Source organism: Rhinopithecus bieti, unplaced genomic scaffold, assembly GCF_001698545.2.
Source record: "Rhinopithecus bieti isolate Rb0 unplaced genomic scaffold, ASM169854v2 scaffold_6708, whole genome shotgun sequence".
NCBI lineage: Eukaryota > Metazoa > Chordata > Mammalia > Primates > Cercopithecidae > Rhinopithecus > Rhinopithecus bieti.
In genome coordinates this window covers 4,905,867-4,913,535 of record NW_016806329.1, presented here as the reverse complement: position 1 = coordinate 4,913,535, position 7,669 = coordinate 4,905,867, and the positions used below count along the sequence as shown (strand labels likewise).

The window sequence follows — 7,669 nt, the reverse complement described above, 5'->3', positions numbered from 1 at the left end:
TTAGTCACTTAGCAGCCATCTTGGTTATTAGTTCTACTGTCCCTGTATGGCAGTGCTTATGTTCAAGTAATCCTTATTTTACTTCACAGTGGCCCCAAAGCATAAGAGTAGTGATGCTGGCATTTCAGACATACCAAAGAGAAACCATAAATCGCTTTCTTCAAGTGAAAAGGTGAAAGTTCCCGACTTAATAAGGAAATAAAAAAATTGTATGCTGATGTTACTAAGACGCATGAAATTATGAAGGAAAAGGAAATTCATGCATAGTATATGTAGGGTTAGGTACTATTCTGGTTTTACGCGTCTACTGGGGGTCTTGAAATGTGTCTTCTGAAGATAAGGGAGGGGTTACTGTAATGTCTTCATATAACAGATTTTTACAATTATTGACACGCATGTTAGTTTCCATCTCATCTTCGAAATTACTCCCACATATTCTCTATCCTCTCAACCACTCACCAGACTTCTCAGTGAACTGACTTTGAGTAAAACATCTTATGAGGAATATTCCTTTACTTCTGAAATCTCAAGTTTGGGACTCTCTGATACCTTTTTTCAGTGTCCACCCTATCTATCCTTCTTTATTTATACCCCTCACTAACCAACCAATTGCCTTTTTTTTTTCTTACTAGAAACTGCCAGTAAAATGCATAGTTCCTTGCTCCTCTTCATTCAGTCAGTATCAGTTATGAATACCACCCACCAAACTGAGACTTAAATCCCTGAGGCTAGTTTAAACTTTGCCTTCTTCCTCAATTACACATTTACTCAGTTACCCTAGGCTTCATGGATCTGCTCTTACAGTCTTTCTCATCCATTATTCCTTTCCACTCTCTCCATGCCTGATTTAGTTCTGCCCTTCTCCCAGGATTCTTTAGTAAACTTTAGAATGACACTGTGCCTTCTGTCTTTTCTCCCTAAATTACAAAATGTGTCTTTAGTTATTAGAATAGTTAATGCTTCCTTTCCATTCCAGATTTTAAACTTTAAGTGCTCATGAGTGGTTTATTTACCTTCCAGGATTAGGACTTAAAAGATAAATTGACTCAGTAATATAGGAACTTTAAAAAGACTGGCACTTTATAGTTTATTGGGTGCAACTGTAAAAACTTGTCACAGCCATGCCATGTTGTAATTAAGTTTCTGTTATTTTGAAGTGCTACAAGAGGTTCTGAGTCATAGATTGGATAATAAAATGTTAGAGAAAACATTTATGTGCTTAAGTAAATACTGTGTTTACATGGAATATTCTTAAAAACTCGTCTTGCTAAATAAGTTAATCTTTTGATCTCCTCCCATGCCCCACCCCCCCCAGATTTTGTTTTCCTGGTTATGATAAAATGAAACTTTTCATATGGTTTCCTTTGTGTTCAGTGCCTCATTACTTAGCCCTGTAGCATTAATGAGGCCAAGGACATTGGTTTGATTTCCCAATGAACCAGTAACTTCTGATCGTCTGTAGTTACAGGCTGTCCTTCAAACATGGCCTACCATTTCATAAATGTTAGTTATGAAGGAAACAGACAAGGGGAGTCAGAATGGCCCCGTGGCAATTCATTATAAAACAAGTTAAGGCACATGCCCTCCTGGAAGTGACTCAGGAGTTTCATCTTCCCTTATATACAAATTACTCAGCAGTTATTTTATTTCCATAATTTGCTATGGCTTACACCTCTATGGCCCTCAGCAGTGTTAGTTTCGAAAACATTCCATCTTCCCCAGGTCTTTGAGCTGGATGGCTTACTGAATTTACCAAGAGACAGTGTGTTGCGATGAAAATAACATGGTTTTTGGAATCAGACCTTTTGCTCTACTACCATCACTGATTAGTTGTGTGCCCTTGGTTAAATTTCTTAATCTCCAAGTTTCTATTTCTTCCTTTGAAAAAACATCTACTTTATATGGTTGTAAGAATTAAGTAGAATAATGTACATAGGGCACTAAGAACATAGTACTTGCATAATGAATGTCAAAGTTCTCTACTTGTTTTTTATGATACATTCATGAATCTAATCAATCGGTTAGGGAAGTTTTCATATGGCTACCATTTATTTAATCCTTACTTGGTGCCAAGCATGCTGTGCAGTGTTTTATATATATTATCTCTATTCCTCATGATAATCTCACAAGGTTATTTACAATTATCGTTTCTTTTAAGATGAGGAAACTGAGATAAGTTGTTGCCATCTGTAATGCATGGTTCTTACCTGAGCACAGTTCACAGTAAACCGGAGACATAGCACTATCTCTAGGGAAGTAGTTTTTAAGCATTGCAGTTCAATAATTACCTGGAGGTGGGGAGGGAGTGTTTGTTAAAAAGATTCCAAGGGCTCACCTACAAGGATTCTGAGTCCAGAGGGGACCCAGGAAAATGCAATTTTAACCAGCTGTCCATGTCATTTTTATGCAGTCGGTCCTTTGGAGGACACTTGGATAAATATCAGTCTATGAAAGATACTTTAATTTGGTTAATTTACTCTATAGCCCAGGATTTAAACTGCAGTAGTAGGAGGAGTTTCAGAGACAGGCTAGCAATTGTGGGGTAAAGTGGAATTTGCATAAGTAAGCAACAGTCTGCCCATTCTCAGCTCTTCCTCATCACCTCAAGAGGCTTTTCCTCCAGTGATAACTCCATAGGCTATCTGCAGTTGATGTATTTAAATTAATCTTTTTTGATCCAAGCTCAATTTAACTGTATCAACAGCAAATAGAAGAGGAGGGGCAGAGTTGGGACGCCTAGAGGTTAACTCCAGCCATGGCCCTGTGGAACTGGCGCAATCTGTAATTGCTTGCAACCTAAATTTTATTATCTATAAATGAGGATGGCATTCACTTTATAAAGTTATTATAAGGACTATCACACTTCATAGCACATGGTAGGTATTTGTAAACGGTAGCTATTGTTTTTTTTTTTATTTTTGGGTGAGATGTCAAACATGATAACATATATTAGACTCTCTAAATCAGCTCTCACACTAGGAAATACTTTCCCCCAAAGCCATCTTTTGAAAAATGTGGTGAAAGCTACGAAGTGGTGCTGTCCAAAGAAAATACAATGTGAAGCACATATGTAATTTTACTTATTTTATTTTATTTTTTAGAGACAGGATCTTGCTTTGTCACCCAGGCTGGAGTGCAAAGGCAAGATCATAGTTCATTGCAGCCTCGAACTTCTGGGCTCAGCAATACGAATAGCTGGGACCTGGGACTACAGGCGTATGCCCAGCTAATTTTTTGAATTTTTTGTAGAGATGGGTCTTGCTATGTTGCCCAGCGTAACCTCAAACTCCTGCCCTCAAGCCATCCTCTCACCTCAGCCTCCCAAAGTGCTGGGATTATAGGTGTCAGCCACTGCACCCTGCTCACATAAATAATTTTAAATTATCTAGTAGCCACTTTGTTTTTAAAAAAAAGGTGAAATTAATTTTAATCAAATCTTATTATTATTCCTTTTTTTTGTTTTGATGCAGAGTCTTGCTCTGTCGCCCAGGCTGGAGTGCAGCGGCACAGTCTCAGCTCACTGCAACCTCCACCTCCTAGCTTCAAGTGATTCTCCTGCCTCAGCCTCCCAAGTAGCTGGGATAACAGGCATGCACCACCACCCAGCTAATTTTTGTGTTTTTAGTAGAGACAGGGTTTCGCCATGTTGGTCAGGCTGATCTCGAACTACTGCCCTCAGCTGACCCACCCGCTTCAGCCTCCCAAAGTGCTGGGATTATAGGCGTGAGCCACCAAGCCAGGTCATAATCATGTATCATTTAACCAAACATAAAATATGATGATTTCAGCATATAATCAATATAAAAATTATTGAGGCATTTTACATTTTTTTCATACCAAGTCTTCGAAATCCAGTGTGCATTTTATACTTCCAATGCATTTCAATTTGGGCATTACATTTTCAACGGTAAAGTGAAATGTAGTCCTACATTTCACATCACTTTAGTCCTTAAATGTAGTGCTTAAAGGAAATGTTAATGGCCTGGAGCGGTGGCTTACGCCCGTAATCCCAGCACTTTGGGGGGCCGAGGCAGGTTGGTCGTGTGAGGTCAGGAGTTCGAGTCAGGCTGGCCAACATGGTGAAACCCTATCTCTACTAAAAATACAAAAAATTGGCCGGGCTTGGTGGCGCAAGCCTGTAATCCCAGCTACTCAGGAGGCTGAGGCAGGGGAATCGCTTGAACCCGGGAGGTGGAGGCTGCACTGGGCCGAGATCGCACCACTGACTCCAGCCTGGGAGACAGAGCAAGACTCCGTCTCAAAAAAAAAAAAAAGTAAAGAAATGTTATCCTGCTTCAGTTGTAAATGTTAAATTACTTAAAATTACGTAAAACAAAAAAAAAATTGATGGTCTCAGTTACGGTAGCTACATTTCAACTGTTCGATAGCCGCATGTGGCCAGTGGCTACCGTTAAGGAAAGAGCAGCTTTGGATCTTCACCTTTAGAATTTTGCTTGCACTTCCAGAGGCCGGGGGGCTCACAGACCTCATTAAATTCATCCTTGCTTTATATGCTCCTTGGTTAGGAATTGTCCTTTTCACGTTTTATAAGCCAATTCACAGTGTAAGAGTCCAGTTACTTTCCGTATGTTCACTGAACCTTATTCAAGTTTTCTTATGAATGAATTCCTCAGGCGTATCAAGCAACCCTATAGAAGGCTGGAAGGTGGACTATTGATTTGGATTTAGAAAAATAAACTGAAGATTCAGTGGTTGAATCACTTTTGGCCGCTGTTATCACTGTCTTCTGGTGTGATGGACAGGGTTGACTTCCATCTGTTAGGGTTATCGGTTTTCACCTTCCTGACACGTAAACTTCTGGGTCTGCACTTTTCAGAGCATGTAAAGCTCTTTCAAAAATAAATAAATAAATAAACGCAGGCAGCAACCGCTGAACTTGTATAGATAGAGATTTATCCAAAGTCCCCTTCTATTTTTAGGCAGAACAACTGCTTGCCAATTCAAATTTCTGGAAAGAAAAATGCACCCACTACAAAACGGACGCGCGGAGCGTTAGACCTTTGCCAGGTGGCGCTCAAAATCCGCTAAGCCTACTCCCACCGAAACTCGGTAGCGCAATTGTCTTTCCGCAGCTGCTTCAGCCAGCCGTAGCAAGCCCGTGCGCCCGGCTCCGCCGCCGCCTTCCCCGCCCTCGCGCGGCTCTGCTAGGACGGGCCCAGAGGCGTGGCCGAGAGCGGAGGGGCGTGTCCCGGGCCGGGGGTGGGGCGAGGGAGAGCCAGGAGGCGGAAGTTCCCGCGGGCGTTGGGGACTCCGCTCGCACCGCGAGTCGCTTGTCAGCCCTCGTCTGAGGCGGAGGCAGCTCCGCGCCGGACCCGAGGTGAGTGGCGGCCGGCCGGCGATGCGCCTCTCGGATCTCCGGAGGGAAGAGAGAATGAACCGGCCTCTGTGCGCCGAGCGCGAGGAGGGAAGCCCGGTTGGGGACGAGGAGGGAGCGCTCCTTGCGCAGGGATGGCTCCTCAGGTGCTTTCTGGGCGCGGAGCGGCTGAGGTGGGAGAGCAGCTTGGGAAAAGGAGCGCCCTGGAAAGGGCAGCGCTGGAATCCGCGTGAGGCCGGAGGGCGAGCCCTGGGGTCCCCGCAGCCCGGGCCGACCGGGACCAGCGTAGCGGAGACGGGGACGCGGGAGGGCGCCCGGAGGTAGTGAGGGCCGGCGAGGACTGGCTCCGGGGCACTGCCGCTCCCACCCACCCGGCTGCCGGCGTCGCCGGGCACCACCGTGGCGTCTGGGTGCCCCGTCCTGCGCCAGGCTCTTGGAGGGTAGGAAGCGGGACTCAACAGAAAAGGCGCGTTAGTTTTTCTTTGCTCTCAGGCTACTGAGAAGCATTTATTTCTCTCCCAGATATTTACAGTTTTGTGTAACCTGTTTGGAGAAAACTTCTGCGCTTCCAGAAATAAAGCTTGTTTAAGAAACACATCTGTCATGAACACGAGTTTTGTTAACACTTGAGTACTTGTTGGGGCTTTTGTAAGACTGTGCCTTCAGTGCGTTTGACAATAAGTGGAAAAAGGAAGGGCGTGTGGACAGGGCAGAGCTTGGAAAGAAAATTCGTGGCGGCGCTGGGCAGGGCAGATTTAGGGTGTGATCGCCAGATCCTATCCCAAGTCCGCCTTCCTGACGGGGAGGACGTCTGAACCCGCCTGCCACGGAAACGGCCCGTTCGGTAGCCTTATTTGGCAAACAAGGCTAGGCGTGAATCGCTCCTGGAAAACTGTCCTGTCGGCTGCTTTCATCCTGTGCCTGTGGCTTTAGTTCTTCAGCTCTACCTACATTCACTCTCCATTGCGGGGAAAGAGAATCTCAAGATATTTCTCTTTAATTTCAGGCCTTTTTTTGGTCACTCTCTGTAGTTCATCTTGAGTTCTCCTTTCTCCCGCTCACTAAAGAAGCTGAGATACAAGTATGGGAAATACCAAGCTTCCTTCCCTAGTACTAGAGCAAAGACATTGTTTAGACTTTCCCTAAAATAAAATCCATAACTATACAGAAATTCCAACCTTTTCTACGTGTTTGAAAGAGTATGCTGCTATTTCCTGCCTGCTTGGTATTTGAGGAAGGGCTTGGGCACTAATAACCAGATGGAGGAGTCTTGGAAAGGCCAATAAAAATATTGCCATTGCTTGGGGCACAGACTGTTTAAAGCCAAATGAATTCCAAATGAAGCTAGCAGAAGAAGAATCTAGAAATGAACGAACTAAAATGACTAAAGTGACTAAAAATGAAACGACACTGGTTTTGTAGTGTGGCTGTGACCTTGCCAGTGCTAGGAATTTTAATAACAAATAAGAGAAGTTAGGAAGGGAATTCCCAAGTAAAGGGAAGTTGCATGTACGTGGGTTGATAATCTAAATGAAATACATTTTCTTGTAGGGAAGAATGGGGTCAGAGGAAGTTGAACCTAACTTTCATATTCTTCCCCAGACACAAGTTAAAGATTAATAAAGGAGGGCAGGCTGGCTGTGAAATACCAGTTGGTTTTATACGCTTCTGATTTGTATTGTGTCAATATCAGGACAGTCCTTCTATAAGTTTTCTGAAAATCTTCTCTTTTTATAGCGGGAAAGCAATTGAATGATGTGTGGCTCATTATTAGCTTCCCACTAGTAGTTTTTCACCCATATATACAGTTTGACTTCCGGTTTGGCCTTTGGCTCTTTTTTAGTGCCCTGTGCCTGTTACTTCAATGCTTAAGTAATGTGTTATTGCCTTGTAGTTCAGTATACTACCACGCCAGTAGAAAAGCTTTTTCGGTTTCTGATACAATTTTCTGTAATTTTATTTTCCCTGACATAATTTTCTTTAAAACCAGGTTTATTTGAAAGATTTGCCCCATTTTCCCTTTGTGAGAAGAAGGAATGTTTGCTTTAAATATACCTATGGCTCAAATATCTACGTCTGCGACTATGAATTTGGGGTGATGGCTAGAAATTTGGAATGGGTTAAAAAATTTTAAAGATCAGTAATATTAGGTGGTGATTTGGTTGAATAGCTTAGATTTTTCCAAGGAAGGAGTTTTTAAATTATAAATATTACATATCTTTTATGTTTTAATACTTCTTAGAATTATTGTTTCTTAGTATTCCATTAAAACAAAATAAAACTTCATTTCTCTCTCTCCTGCCGTTATAACAACCAATAGGAAACTCGAAGTTT

The 7,669-nt window shown here is 42.8% G+C and overlaps 1 protein-coding gene across 1 annotated transcript in view; it reads left to right on the top strand.

The window, feature by feature from the left end:
* Positions 1-5,082: 5,082 nt before the first annotated feature.
* Positions 5,083-7,669, top strand: part of PDLIM5 (PDZ and LIM domain 5) — a 215,879-nt gene continuing 213,292 nt past the window's right edge. Inside the window, 1 exon segment of the mRNA XM_017875510.1 lies at positions 5,083-5,338. The gene's annotated coding sequence lies outside the window, so the exon portion shown is untranslated.